Here is a 12,511-nt window from a genome sequence, read left to right on the forward strand (position 1 = left end):
TGTTGGCTCCACCCCAGGGGCTGAATTTGTTCTGGAAACTATGAAGCAGCTTCTCTCAAATCCCAGGTTTATGATTAAATCCTCTTACAAAAGCCCCAAAGTGTGATATATTCCTCTCACTCATCCATGACTCCTGACTCCCCAAAGGCTGTCCACCATCTGCAATTCACAAGTCAAGAGTGTGATGGAATACTCTCCACTTGCCTGGATGGGTGCAATTCCAACTCAAGAATCTCAACATGATCCAGGACAAAGCAGCCCGCATGATTGGCACCCCATCTACAAACATTCACTCCCTCCACCATCGACGCACAGTGGCAGTAGTGTGTACCGTCTCCAAGATGCACTGCAGCAATGCACCAAGACTCCTTCGACAGCACCTTCCAAACCAGCGACCTTTACCACCTGGAAGGGCAAAGGCAGAAAATGCAGGGGATACCACCACCTGCAAGTACCCCTCCAAGCCACACATCATCCTGACTTGGAACTATATCGCCGTTCCTTCACTGTCGCTGGGTCAAAATCCTGGAACTCCCTTCCTCACAGCACTGTATGTGTACCTACCCCACATGGACCGCAGTGGTTCAAGAAGGCAGCTCACCACCACCTTTTCAAGGGCAATTAAGGATGGGCGGTCAATGCGGGCCTAGCCAGCAACGCCCACATCGCATGAATGAATGAATAAAAAAGTGAAGTATCCCTTGTGTCATTGTTTTGGTAGAAAATATAACCCTTGTGGAATTGCCCCTCCCAATCACACCTCACTTCACAGAACAAAGAAAATGGAGAAAATTTATGGCACAGACTGAGACCATTTAGCAATCGTGTCTGTGCCAGCTGAAAAAGAGCGATCCAGCCCAATCCCACTTTCCAGGTGTTGGGAATGGGATCCGAACAGATCTCAGAGCTCACATTATGTGAATGTTCTGTTGAAGTATTGGTGAGCTGATATACCAGGGGAGATTCACACTGTTAGACACGGTGTGAAATACATTCAAGTATTTATAAAACATTACAACATGTGAGTAATATTCCCCATTGCTTTCTCAGCACTGATGGATTGTGAAGTGGGAGACAGCCAGAAGTCCCATTGGTCCACACTGACCCTGAGCTGAGAATGAAATGAGACAAAGTTCAGACTTCAGCAGCGAGATGCTGCAGAGAGGTAAGAGTCCTGAATCAAGGAGAGACTTTCTCATCCTGCTGTTGAATCTCATTTCAAACACTCCTTGAACTCTCTGCCGAAGAATTCAGAGATGGAGAATGACTGTAAAATCAGCCTACAAAGGAAATAAAAGACACCCACCGTGGGGCTCAAACCCAAAAACTTGAGATTCAGAGTTTCATGCTTTCATTGACTGAGCTCACCATGCCTGAGACAGTGTCCCTGTCCTGTCTGTTATTGGACAGTGCAGCTGTTGGCTCCATCCCAGGGGCTGAATTTGTTCTGTAAACCATGAACCAGCTTCCTCTCAAATCCCAGGTTTATCAATAAATCCTCTTACAAAAGCCCCAAAGTGTGATATATTCCTCTCACTCAACCAGAATAAAAGTTACATCTTTTGCTCTTTTTACCTTCCAAACATTAACTTATATTTTGCTCAGCATTTATTTCTCTCTCCTTTTTATGTTGTGCATTTCCGAATAAACATTTCATTTCAATTATTTATGAGGGATGAAATGAACAGAAGAGATTTTCTGCAATGGTACCAGGGGTGTGGGACAGAGAGAGTGGTTCGGATCTGGAATACACTGCCTGAGAGTGTGCTGGAGGCAGATTCAATCGTGCTTTTCAAAAGGGAATTGGATAAACACCTGAATAGAGAAAATTTGCAGGGTTACAATGAAAGGGCAGAGGAGTGGAATTAGCTGATTTGCTCTTGCAAAGAGCTGTCATGGACATGATGGACTGAATGGTCCCCTTCTGTACTGTAACCATTTGATTCCTTGATTCTAACTCTGTCAAAGTTGTTCTGAACTTGCTCTGCTCCAAGGAGAACAACCCCAGCTTTTCCAGTCTCTGCACATAACTGAGGTTATGAGGAACCATGGGGAACCCACTGTAAACCTTCCTCCAGACAGAAATACAACTGTTCACCACCATACTGTGACCCAGCTGTTCACATGATTTGGATGTGGGGACCAAATGTAGTATTTCCAAGTTTGCAGATGACACAAAACTAGGTGGGAATGTGTGTTGTGAGGAAGATGCAAAGCGGCTTCAAGGGGATTTGGACAGACTTAGTGAGTGGACAAGAAAGTGGCACATGGAATATAATGTGAAAAGATGTGAAGTTGTCCACTTTGGTAGGAGAAACAGATGTGCAGATTATTTCTTAAATGGTAAGAGATCAGAAAGTGTAGATGGACAAAGGAACCTGGGTGTCCTTGTCAGTAAGTGACTGAAAGCTAACATGCAGGTGCAGCAAGCAATTAGGAAGGCGAATGACATGTTAGACTCTATCGCAAGAGGATTTGAGTACAGGAGTAGTGAAGTCTTGCTTCAATTGTATATAACCTTGGTTGGACTGCACTTTGGAATACTGTGTGCAGTTTTGGTCCCCTTACCTTAGGAAGAATATCATTGCCATCGAGGGAGTACAACGAAGGTTCACCAGACTTGTTCCCCGGGTGGCGGGACTGTCCTATGAAGAGATTTTGGGGAAACTGGGCCTGTATTCTCTAGAGTTTCGAAGAATGAGAGGTGATCTCATTGAAACTGACCATGTATTTAAAGGGATAGACAGGTAGATGAAGCTATTTCCTCCGGTTGAGGAATCTAGAACCAGGGGACACAATTTCAAAATCAGGGGAAAGTCACTTAGGACAAAGATGAGGAGAAATTCCTTTACTCAGAGGGTTGTGAATCTTTGGAATTCTCTACCCCAGAGGGCTGTGGAAGCTCAGTCATTGAGTATGTTTAAAGCAGAGATTGACAGATTTCTAAATACAAATGACATAGGGGATATGGAGATAGTGTGGGAAAAAGGCATTGAAGTGGACGATCAGTCATCGTCATATTGAATGGCGGGGTCGGCTCAATGGGCTGAATGGCCTACTCCTGCTCCTATGTTCCGATCAGTCTGTAAACTTCATATCCATGCTGTCATTGTCCCTTTTATTCCATGGGCTTCAGTTTTACTGGCAGTCCAGTATGTGACATCATCAAGAAGGTTTTCAATAAGTTAAATAAGGAGAAATTGTTTCCAGTGGCAAAAGGGTCAGTAACCAGAGGATGTATTTATCAGGTGATTGAGAAAAGAACCAGAGGCGAAATGAGGAATCATTTTTTTATCCGGTGATGTGTTGTGATCTGGAATGCACTGTCTGATCAGGACTTGAAAGCAGATTCAGTAGTAACTTTGAAAAGCAATAGGGATAAATACTGGAAGGAAAATGTACAGATTACAGGAAAAAGCTGAGCATCAGAACTAATTGCATAGCACAACCAAAGAGACAGCATTGACACAATGGACCAAATGGTCTCCTTCTTTGGGTATCATTCTATGGTTTTATGAACATAATGTTGGTACAATTGCTTGAGTTGGAAGGGAAGTGAACCCAGATTCCGGGTATTCTAAACACCAGACCCAAACCAACTGAACAAGCCTGTTGTTTAATCTCTGTTTTTCACACCAGCTTCTCCTCGCTCTTTCTGTGTTTCCAGCCTGGTCTGTTCCTCTGACCTTCATTCCTGACACTCTATTGAGAATGGCCAACTCACTGCACCTCTCACACACACCGTCACTCCACCCCTTCACCCACTTCCAAACCTCTCTGTTCAACAGTACCTCACATCTGCTCCTCTGCTCCATTAATATAACAGGAAAACATTTTCAAACAGACATCTCCAGACAGTGAACGTTCCAGTAAGACAAGGTAAAGATCAGATTCATTCACTTTAAACACAGAGAGAGCAGCTCTCCCTGTTCAGTCTAAGGAGCAGATGTAGTTTCACTCCCATTAGTCTTAGAGACATGGGCCAGAATTTTAAGGGACCGTTGGAGACGGGAATGGAGGCTGGGGAGGGGGAGGGGGGTGTATAAAATAGGGATGGAAGACGTTGGACCGGATTTTTCTGTCGGCGGCTGACATGGAGGGCAGGCTTCGCACATCCACACGGCAAGAAGGCATTTCAAGTATTTATGAGTCCAATTGTCAGCAATTTTATTCACTGGATCCAATTGAACTATTAGCACACGGGAACCCTGGGGCTTCAGAGCCTCGCCTGGTTAAAGGAGGTGACTGGGAGGTGGGAGCTGAGTGTTGGCTTCACTGGGAAGCTATCGGGTGAGGCAGCGTAACTTGGCAGCAAGGGTGGAGGGGGAAAGGGCATCGGGAAACACTGTCAGGAGTGGGGGCCAATGTGCCAGCTCTGCAGAGGGAACAACACCAGGGTGCCATTGGGGCAGTGCACTTCATTGAGGGTGACAAGTGAGGTAAATGTGGCTGGGTGTTGTTTACTGTAAAGGCCTTGCACTCAGGGAGGGGCAACCTGTCATGGCCCTCATTCACCCTGGATTCGAGGCTCCCATTGAAGAGGAGGAGGAGTAGAGAGGGAGGGAGGGAGGTGCAGGCACCAGCAGGGACACCACAGCAGCTTGGGGGCCCACAGGAGGGCCAGCCTCGAACAGGAGGCTGGAGAAGGAGGCAGAGGAACACGTCAGCCGAGGTTCAACTACCTGCAGATGTCCGAGTGAGAGTGTTTCCACAGACTGCGCCTCTCAACGGAGGTTGTCACTGATCTTTCTGCCATGATGGGACTTGGTGGGCACCTGATGCCAGTGTCACTGAAGGTCACCGTGCCACTGAACGTCTACACCAGCAGATCATTGCGGGGATCCACTGGAGATATGTGTGGAATCTCACAGTCTGTGGTGAATCAGTGCATCAAGGAGGTCACCAATCTCCTGTTCAGGAGGGCCGGTGACGATGTGCACATTGATCCAAACAGTCAAGCTGAAAGGGCTACAGGATTCGTGGCCATCGCTGGATTCCCCCAGGTGTAGGATGCCATTGACTGCACCCATGTGACCATAAAGGCTCCCGCAGACCAGCCAGCAGCCTTCAACAGGAAGGGCTTCCACTTGCTCAGTGTGCAATTGGTCTGCGACCACTGCAAATGGATCCCATAGGTGTTTGCACAAATCCCGGGAAGCAGTCACAACGCCTGCATACCAAGGCAGTCGCAGGTACCAGAACTTTTCCGTGGCCCCATGCGCTTTCTGAGATGGATCCTTGGAGACCAGGGCAACCCAGTGAGAACATGAGTACTGACGCCTGTGAGGAACCCACACAAGAATGCAGAGGAGAGGTACAACACCTGCCACGGGTCAACCCGAGCGACCAACAAAGAGGCCATTGGTCTCCTGAAGATGAGATTCAGGCACTTAGATTGTTCCTGTGGTGCCCTTCAGTATGTCCCGGCGAGGGTCTCGCATATCGTGGTGTTTTGCTGTGCACTGCACAATCTGGCATTACAGAGGGGTGAGGTGTTGACTCGTGAGGATATCATGGAGCGTGATGGCTCCTCTGATGATGAGGATGTGGAGGAGGATGCTGCTCAGGCAGTGCCAGATGAAGGACCTCAGGCACAGCAGGAAAGCCACCATGAGATACACACAAGGGAGACACGAGACACCCTTATACATTCACGTTTCCTTTCAGCCTTACCACCTTCTGGATCCAAGGCAATAAAGCCTGAGCTTTAAGCAGCCCTGTTGTCACCTCTTTCCTTCCACACTACAGTGCCCAGGTACACATCGCACACTGGCAAGGCTGAAGCTTTGTGAACTCAGGGCTTGGTCCCTCACTTCCAGCCCCTTGGGAGGAAGGGTTTAAATGAAGTCCCAAAGGGCATCAACAATAGGAAGGAGACATAGTGAGAGAACATCATTTCTTTATTCTGTGTGACACCAAACACAACCCTATCCATCTGGAATGTACATTCACCCGTGAACCCCTTAGTGAATCTAGGTGCTCTTCTTAAATCTTTTCCGGGTGCTCCTACGTGGTGCTCCCCCTGCTCTGTCAGCTGAGGTGGAGACAGGCTGCTGACCTTGCTGCTCCATGGCTTGGGATGACATTGGCGACCGTCCTCTGGCTGCCTGAGGCCTGGAGGGCCCTGGCACACTGAGCGCCTCCTGCACAGGTACAGGGACCCCCTCTGTCATCAAGGATGATGGAGGTGCTGGCATCACTGGTGTCACTGGCAGAGGGACTTTGGAATTACTGTCCACACCAGGAGCACCCTGAGAGGAGACCCCAGATGTAGCAGCCAGCTGCTCCTCCCCCTTATAAGACACACTTGTACCTCCCTGCTGACCTGAGAGGGATGTGGACCTGGTGAAGAGTTCAGGTGCCTCGTCCCTCCTCTCACCTTGTCACCGCTGGATGGAGCTCATGGACAAAGTGATGGAGTGCAGGTCTGCGCACATCTCCGGCAGCCACTGATTGGTCGGCTGGATCTGGCTCTCCATCAGAGTCACCAATCTCTCAAGGAAGGAAGCCAGACACACCCCCATCAGAGACAGTACAGCATGCAAGGCCTGGATGGACTCCTCCATCATCCGAACTTGGGTACACATAACCTCCGGCAACTCTGCCAGATGTTGCCTGACCTCTCACTGCAGCTGCAGCATTTCCCGTGTTGCTGGTGACACCACAGGCACGTCATCAGCCTGGGGCACAGCATGGGCCTGGCCTCCCACAGACCACCAACTCCCAGTGGCCTCGGCTGTCACAGCCTCCGCCAGCTGCCCGGGCCTGTCTGTGGTGTGCTCATCAGTTTGTATGCCAGAATCTAACCGCGAACGGATACCCACCAACATGAGGGTTTCTGTGCTGGTGGAGGGTGCAGGGGAATGAGGTGATGGTGCACCCTCTGAGGCTTGCTCCTCCTCCTCAGACGTGTCCGGCTGTCCCCCAGTCTCTCCAGCTCTTTGCTTTTGTCGTTCATCCGGGCCTGCATGTGAAAACAGGGACATTGAAATGTTAGGGTCTGCCCATCACGACATTCCAACCACCCCTACTGTGCAGCTCCATTGATGCAGTGGTGAACAGATGAGCAGTGTGGCTCCTTTGCAGAGGATGCTCCCTTGTGCCCCAGGAGATGTTCACTCACTCTCTTGGGTAGGTGACCCTGTCTCTCCATCAGCTGTGGAGCAGCTGCTTTGCTGCCCAGCCAGTTCTATGGCCTCCTCCTCCATCGGGATGAGGACATGGAGATAAGGCACTCCACCGCCAGTCTTGACACGCTCTTTCCAATTGTGGGATGTCTTCTCCTGCAGCCACAATGATGAACAAAGTTAGTCTCCCAGCGGGGACAAACCCAACATCTCTGATGGTGATATCCAGCAGTCCATGATGGGGACACACGTATTCCTCCTGCATGTGGCCCCTCTCAAGGGACTGTGTGAGGTTATACAATGACTGACGTGCGCCTCTCACCGAAATGCAGCCAAGCCTCAGGCAGCATGTCCTGCTGCCCTTCCCCAATACACATGACTGGGTGGTCACTCCCTTTCCACCAAACACTCCCTCTCACTCTGCCACATGCAATGTCCAAAGGGTCCAAAGTGTTTTGAGTTGTCGCCTGAGCAACCCGGATCTGGTCATTGACCCACTTCCTGTCCTGGATCCATGTTCTGGGGGTGACCCCACGTCTGCTGACCTCACCGACTATCTCCAGCTAGCTTTGCTTGGTCTGGTGGACAGGTCTCCACCTCCCATCCCTTGGGAAGAGGATCTTCCACCTTTCTCTTGCCACCTGGAGGCGAACCTGCAGGGAAGCATCGCTAAACCGTGGGATCATGGTCACTGCAGGCTCGCATTCAGCTCCTTACTCAACAGGCAGCAGAGGCAGCAGAACGGGTCCTGGGACAGCAGAGGCAGCAGAACGGATCCTGGGGCAGCAGAGGCAGCAGAATGGGTCCTGGGACAGCAGAGGCAGCAGAACGGGTTCTGGGACAGCAGAGGGCTCTCAGGAAGACACTCCTTTAAACCAGGCAGCAGTGAATGCAGGGCTGGCAGCCCTTTAAATATGGTGCCAGCACCTGCCGTTGTGTCAGATGTCGGTGCCATCGGCACCTCGTTCCCTACCTCTGGTCCTTGTTTACATGGGCCCCACGCCTCCCCTTCATTAATTGGTCGGCTGCTCCATGATCGGGGTCGGTCGGCCACATTTCACTTGTGTGGTGACGACACCCACTCATGGTGTCTCTGCCGAGAGCCGCACCGTTAGTTTAAAATTCAGCCCATGGGGTCAAGAGTGGAAAATCTCCCCTCTGATTCTCTCTACTTAAATTGATGGAGACACCAAATTAAAACTGATGAAACCAGGGATTGTATCCTGGTTCTTCAATCTAGTGTTCTCCCAACTGAGCTATTCCATCCTCACTGTGAACTCATCTTCATTGGAGACAAATCTAACTCCAGGCGGAATTTCCTCACGCGTTCATTCCTCACTTCAGGGGAATGGGACCCGACCAGATCGCGGAACTCAGATTATGTTAATGTTCTGCTCTTGATATCTTGTGTTTGAGACACTTTCATTCAGGTTCATGGAAAAATTCTTCCATCATCCCTTCTCCCACATTCCCTCTCTCTCATTCATTCTTTATTCCTCACAATCCAGAAAGGGTGAGGAATCAGAGCTCACCTCCAAACCCTCTGCACACAGACCTCTGTCTGTTACCCTGTTTGATCCAAGATCCAAGAGACCAGTCAATAAAATACACTCTTTATAAACACAGAAAGCTGCCTCACAGTGTTGGACACAGAGTTAAATACACTGAAGTCTTTTGAAAAAAGTTCATCTTATGGGTTGTGTAATGATGGAAATATACCTTCTGTAAGTAAATGAAACAGGGAATGGAGCGGTGTGAAAAATTTCCAGACCATGTCCAACACGTTTCCACTCAGTGTGCAAACCCACCACGGAAAGAGTGGAACATGCAATCATTTGATCACATTATGATTAACATCACTCAGATGCCTGAATCATTAGGTCACTGCAGCTGGCTGCACAGCCAGGAGTTGCACTGAAGGTGACAGCCATGCTTGTGCAACTGTTAAGGTGTTTGCAAGTTTAAGGCAATCGATGGCTAATCCATTGTGTTCTGCACGCATGGGTTTGAATCGCATCCTTGTTGTTAGTTTGTGAGCTGTTTGGTGCATTGTTTCCAATGGGGGACTTTTTGCATAAAGTCAGCCTGGAAACCTGTTCTTGTCAATTTCCAGATGGTGATTCCAGAATTGTTTATACTTTATTAAAATTGAGACAGACAATTGGGATTCTTCACCCAAATTGGACTGGAATGAAGATCAAATTGGGATCACGAAACGGAGCAAGATTTTCCCTCCCTCCCATCCTTCCATCTTTACTTTCTGTGGATTTACACCAAGTGAAAGACTAACGGGAAAAGCAAACGGCGAGGGAGCAGAAGCAGAACATTATCCTTTGGCAAGAAATTTATTTTCAAATCTTCTTGATAGATTAAGTGAATGAGCAATGCTTTGACAGATGAAGTTTAAAATGTGGGGTCATGTAGTACCGACGAAAGATAGATCAGAGTGTTTTTTTGTAAGAGGTGAGATGTTAGAAACTGTGGAGGAGCCGAGACCCGAATACAGAATTACTAAAAGCTAGTGGACTGGTAGAAAAATAATGGGAAAAGCGAACGGAATATGAAGTTTGGAACTCATGTTGCAGTTATATAAAGTTCTGTGCTCCTGAAGCGAATGTCCAAGCCCAGATTGTGGGGAATCTGTGGAGAGTGATTTGTTTTTTATTCATTCTTGGATGTGAGTATCGCTGATAAGGCTAGCATTTATTACCCATCCCTAATTGCCCTTGAGAATGTAGTGGTGAGCTGCCGTCTTGAACTGCTGCAGTCCATGTGGTGCAGGAACACCCACACTGCCGTTGGGGAGGGAGTTCCAGGATTGTTACCCAACAACAGTGAAGAAATGGCGATATAGTTCCAAGTCAGGATGGTGAGTGACTTGGAGGGGAACCTGCAGATGGCGAGTTCCCATGCATCTGCTGCCCTTGTCCTTCGAGGTGGTAGAGTTTAAGGGTTTGAAAGGTGCTGTTGAAGGATACTTGACGAGTTACTGCAGTGCATATAGAGATGGTACATACTGCAGCCACTGTGTACTGGTGGTGGAGAGAGTGAATGTTTAAGGTGGTGGGTTAGGTGGCGATCAAGTGGGCTGCTTTGTCCTGGATGGAATTGAGCTGCTTGAGTGTTGTTGAGTGGGATGTATTCCATCCCACTCCTGACTTGTGCCTTGTAGATGGTGGACAGGTTTCGATGTATCAGGAGGTGAGATACTTGCTGCAGAATTCCTAATCTCTGACCTGCACTTATAGCCGCAGCATAGATGTGACTGGTCCCGTTTAGTTTCTGGTCAATGGTAACCCCCAACATATTGATGGTGGGGGATTCAATGATGATAATGCTTCTGAATATCAAAAGGTAGATTTTTTCTCTCTCTCATTGGAGATGTTCACTGCTTGGCACTTGTGTGTCCAGAAGGTTGCTTGTCGCTTATCAGCTCAAGCCTGAATATTGTTCAGGTCTTGCTGCTTGTAGGCACAGACTGCTTCAACTGAGGAGTTGTGAATCATCACCTAACATTCCCACTTCTGACTTATTTTGAAGAGAAAGTCGTCAATGAAACAGCTGAGTTTGTTTGGGTCTACGACACTACCCTGAGAAACTACTGAAGCAATGTCCTGGGATGAGATGATTGGCCTCCACTAACCACAACCATCTTGTTTTGTGTGAGGTACGACTCCAGCAAGTGGAGAGTTTTCCCCCTGATTCCCATTGACTTCAATTTTGCTAGGGATCCTTGATGCCACACTCACTCAAGGGCAATCACTCTCACCTCTCCTCTGGAATTCCACTCTTTCGTCTCTGTTTGGACCAAGCTGCAATGAGATCATAAGAACAGAAGATCAGAAGAACTAGTAGCAGGAGTAGGCCATTTGGCCCCTCGAGCTTGCTCCGCCATTCAATAGGATCATGGCTGACCTGATCATGACCTCAACTCCACTTTCCTGCCTGCACACATAACCCTTGGCTCTCTTGTAGATACAAATCTTGAAGACATTCAATGACCCAGCCTCCACTGCTCTCTGCGGTAGAGAATTCCAAAGACTAATGACCCTCTGTGAGAAGAAATTCCTTCTTAAATGAAAAACCCCTAAATCTGGAACTGTGTCCCCTAGTTCTAGATTCCACCACGAGAGGAAACGTCCTCTCAGCATCTACCCTGTCAAGCCCCCTCAGAATCTTATATGTCTCAATACGTTCTCCTTTCATTTTTCTCAACTCCAATGAGTATCGGTCCAACCTGCTCAACTTTCCTCATACGACAACCCCTTCATTACTGGAATAAATCTAGTGAACCTTCTCTGAACTGCCTCCAATGCAAGTATATCCCTCCTTAAATAAGGAAACCAAAACTGTACCCACTACTCTAGGTGTGGTTTCACCAGCACCATGTACATTTGCAGCAACACTTCTCTACTTTATTCTCCATCCCCCTTGCAATAAAGGGTAACATTCCATTTACCTTCCTAATTATTTTCTGTACCTGCATGGTAACTTTTTGTGATTCATGTACGAGGACACCCAGATCCTTCTGCACCGCAGCATTCTGTAATCTCTCACAATTTAAATAATATTTTCCTGTTCTATTCTTCCTACCAAAGTGGATAACCTCACAATTTCCCACATTCTACTCTATCTGCCAAATTATTTCCTGGAGCTGAGAGACCCTGGCAGAATCTAAACTGAGCATCGATGAGCAGATTATTGTTAAGTGTGTGGTGCTTGATAGCACTGTTGGTGACATCTTCCATCACTTTGCTGATGATTAATAGTAGACTGATGGGGCGGCAATTGGTCAGATTGCATTTGTCCTGCTTTTTTACAGACAGGGCACACCTGGGCAATTTTCCACATTGTTGAGTAGACGCCTGTGTTGTAGCTCGACTGGAACAGCTTGGCTGAGAGCGCAGGTAGTTCTGGAGCACAAGTCTTCAGTACTAGAGCCGGGATGTTGTTAGGGCCCATAGTCTTTGCTGTATCGAGTGCCTTCAGCTGTTACTTGCTATCATGTGGAGTGAAGCGAATTGGCTGAAAACTGGAAGCTGTGATGCTGGGGACCTCAAGAGGCCGAGGTGAATCATCCACTGAGCAATTTCTGATTGAAGATGGTTTCAAATGCTTCAGCTTCATCTTTTGCACTGACGTGCTCGGCTCCACCAACATTGAGGATAGGGATGTTTTTGGAGCCTCCTCATCTGGTTTGTTATTTAATTGTCCTCCACCTTTCATGACTGGATACCTAGTTTCTCAGGGCAGTGCCCTAGGCCCAACCATCCTCAGCTGTTTCATTGATGGCTTTCTCTTCAACATAAGTCAGAAGTGGGAATGTTCTCAGATGATTCACAACTCCTCAGATACTGAAGCAGTCTGTGCCTGCAAGCAGCAAG

This window comes from Heterodontus francisci, unplaced genomic scaffold (genome assembly GCF_036365525.1).
Source record: "Heterodontus francisci isolate sHetFra1 unplaced genomic scaffold, sHetFra1.hap1 HAP1_SCAFFOLD_75, whole genome shotgun sequence".
Lineage (NCBI taxonomy): Eukaryota > Metazoa > Chordata > Chondrichthyes > Heterodontiformes > Heterodontidae > Heterodontus > Heterodontus francisci.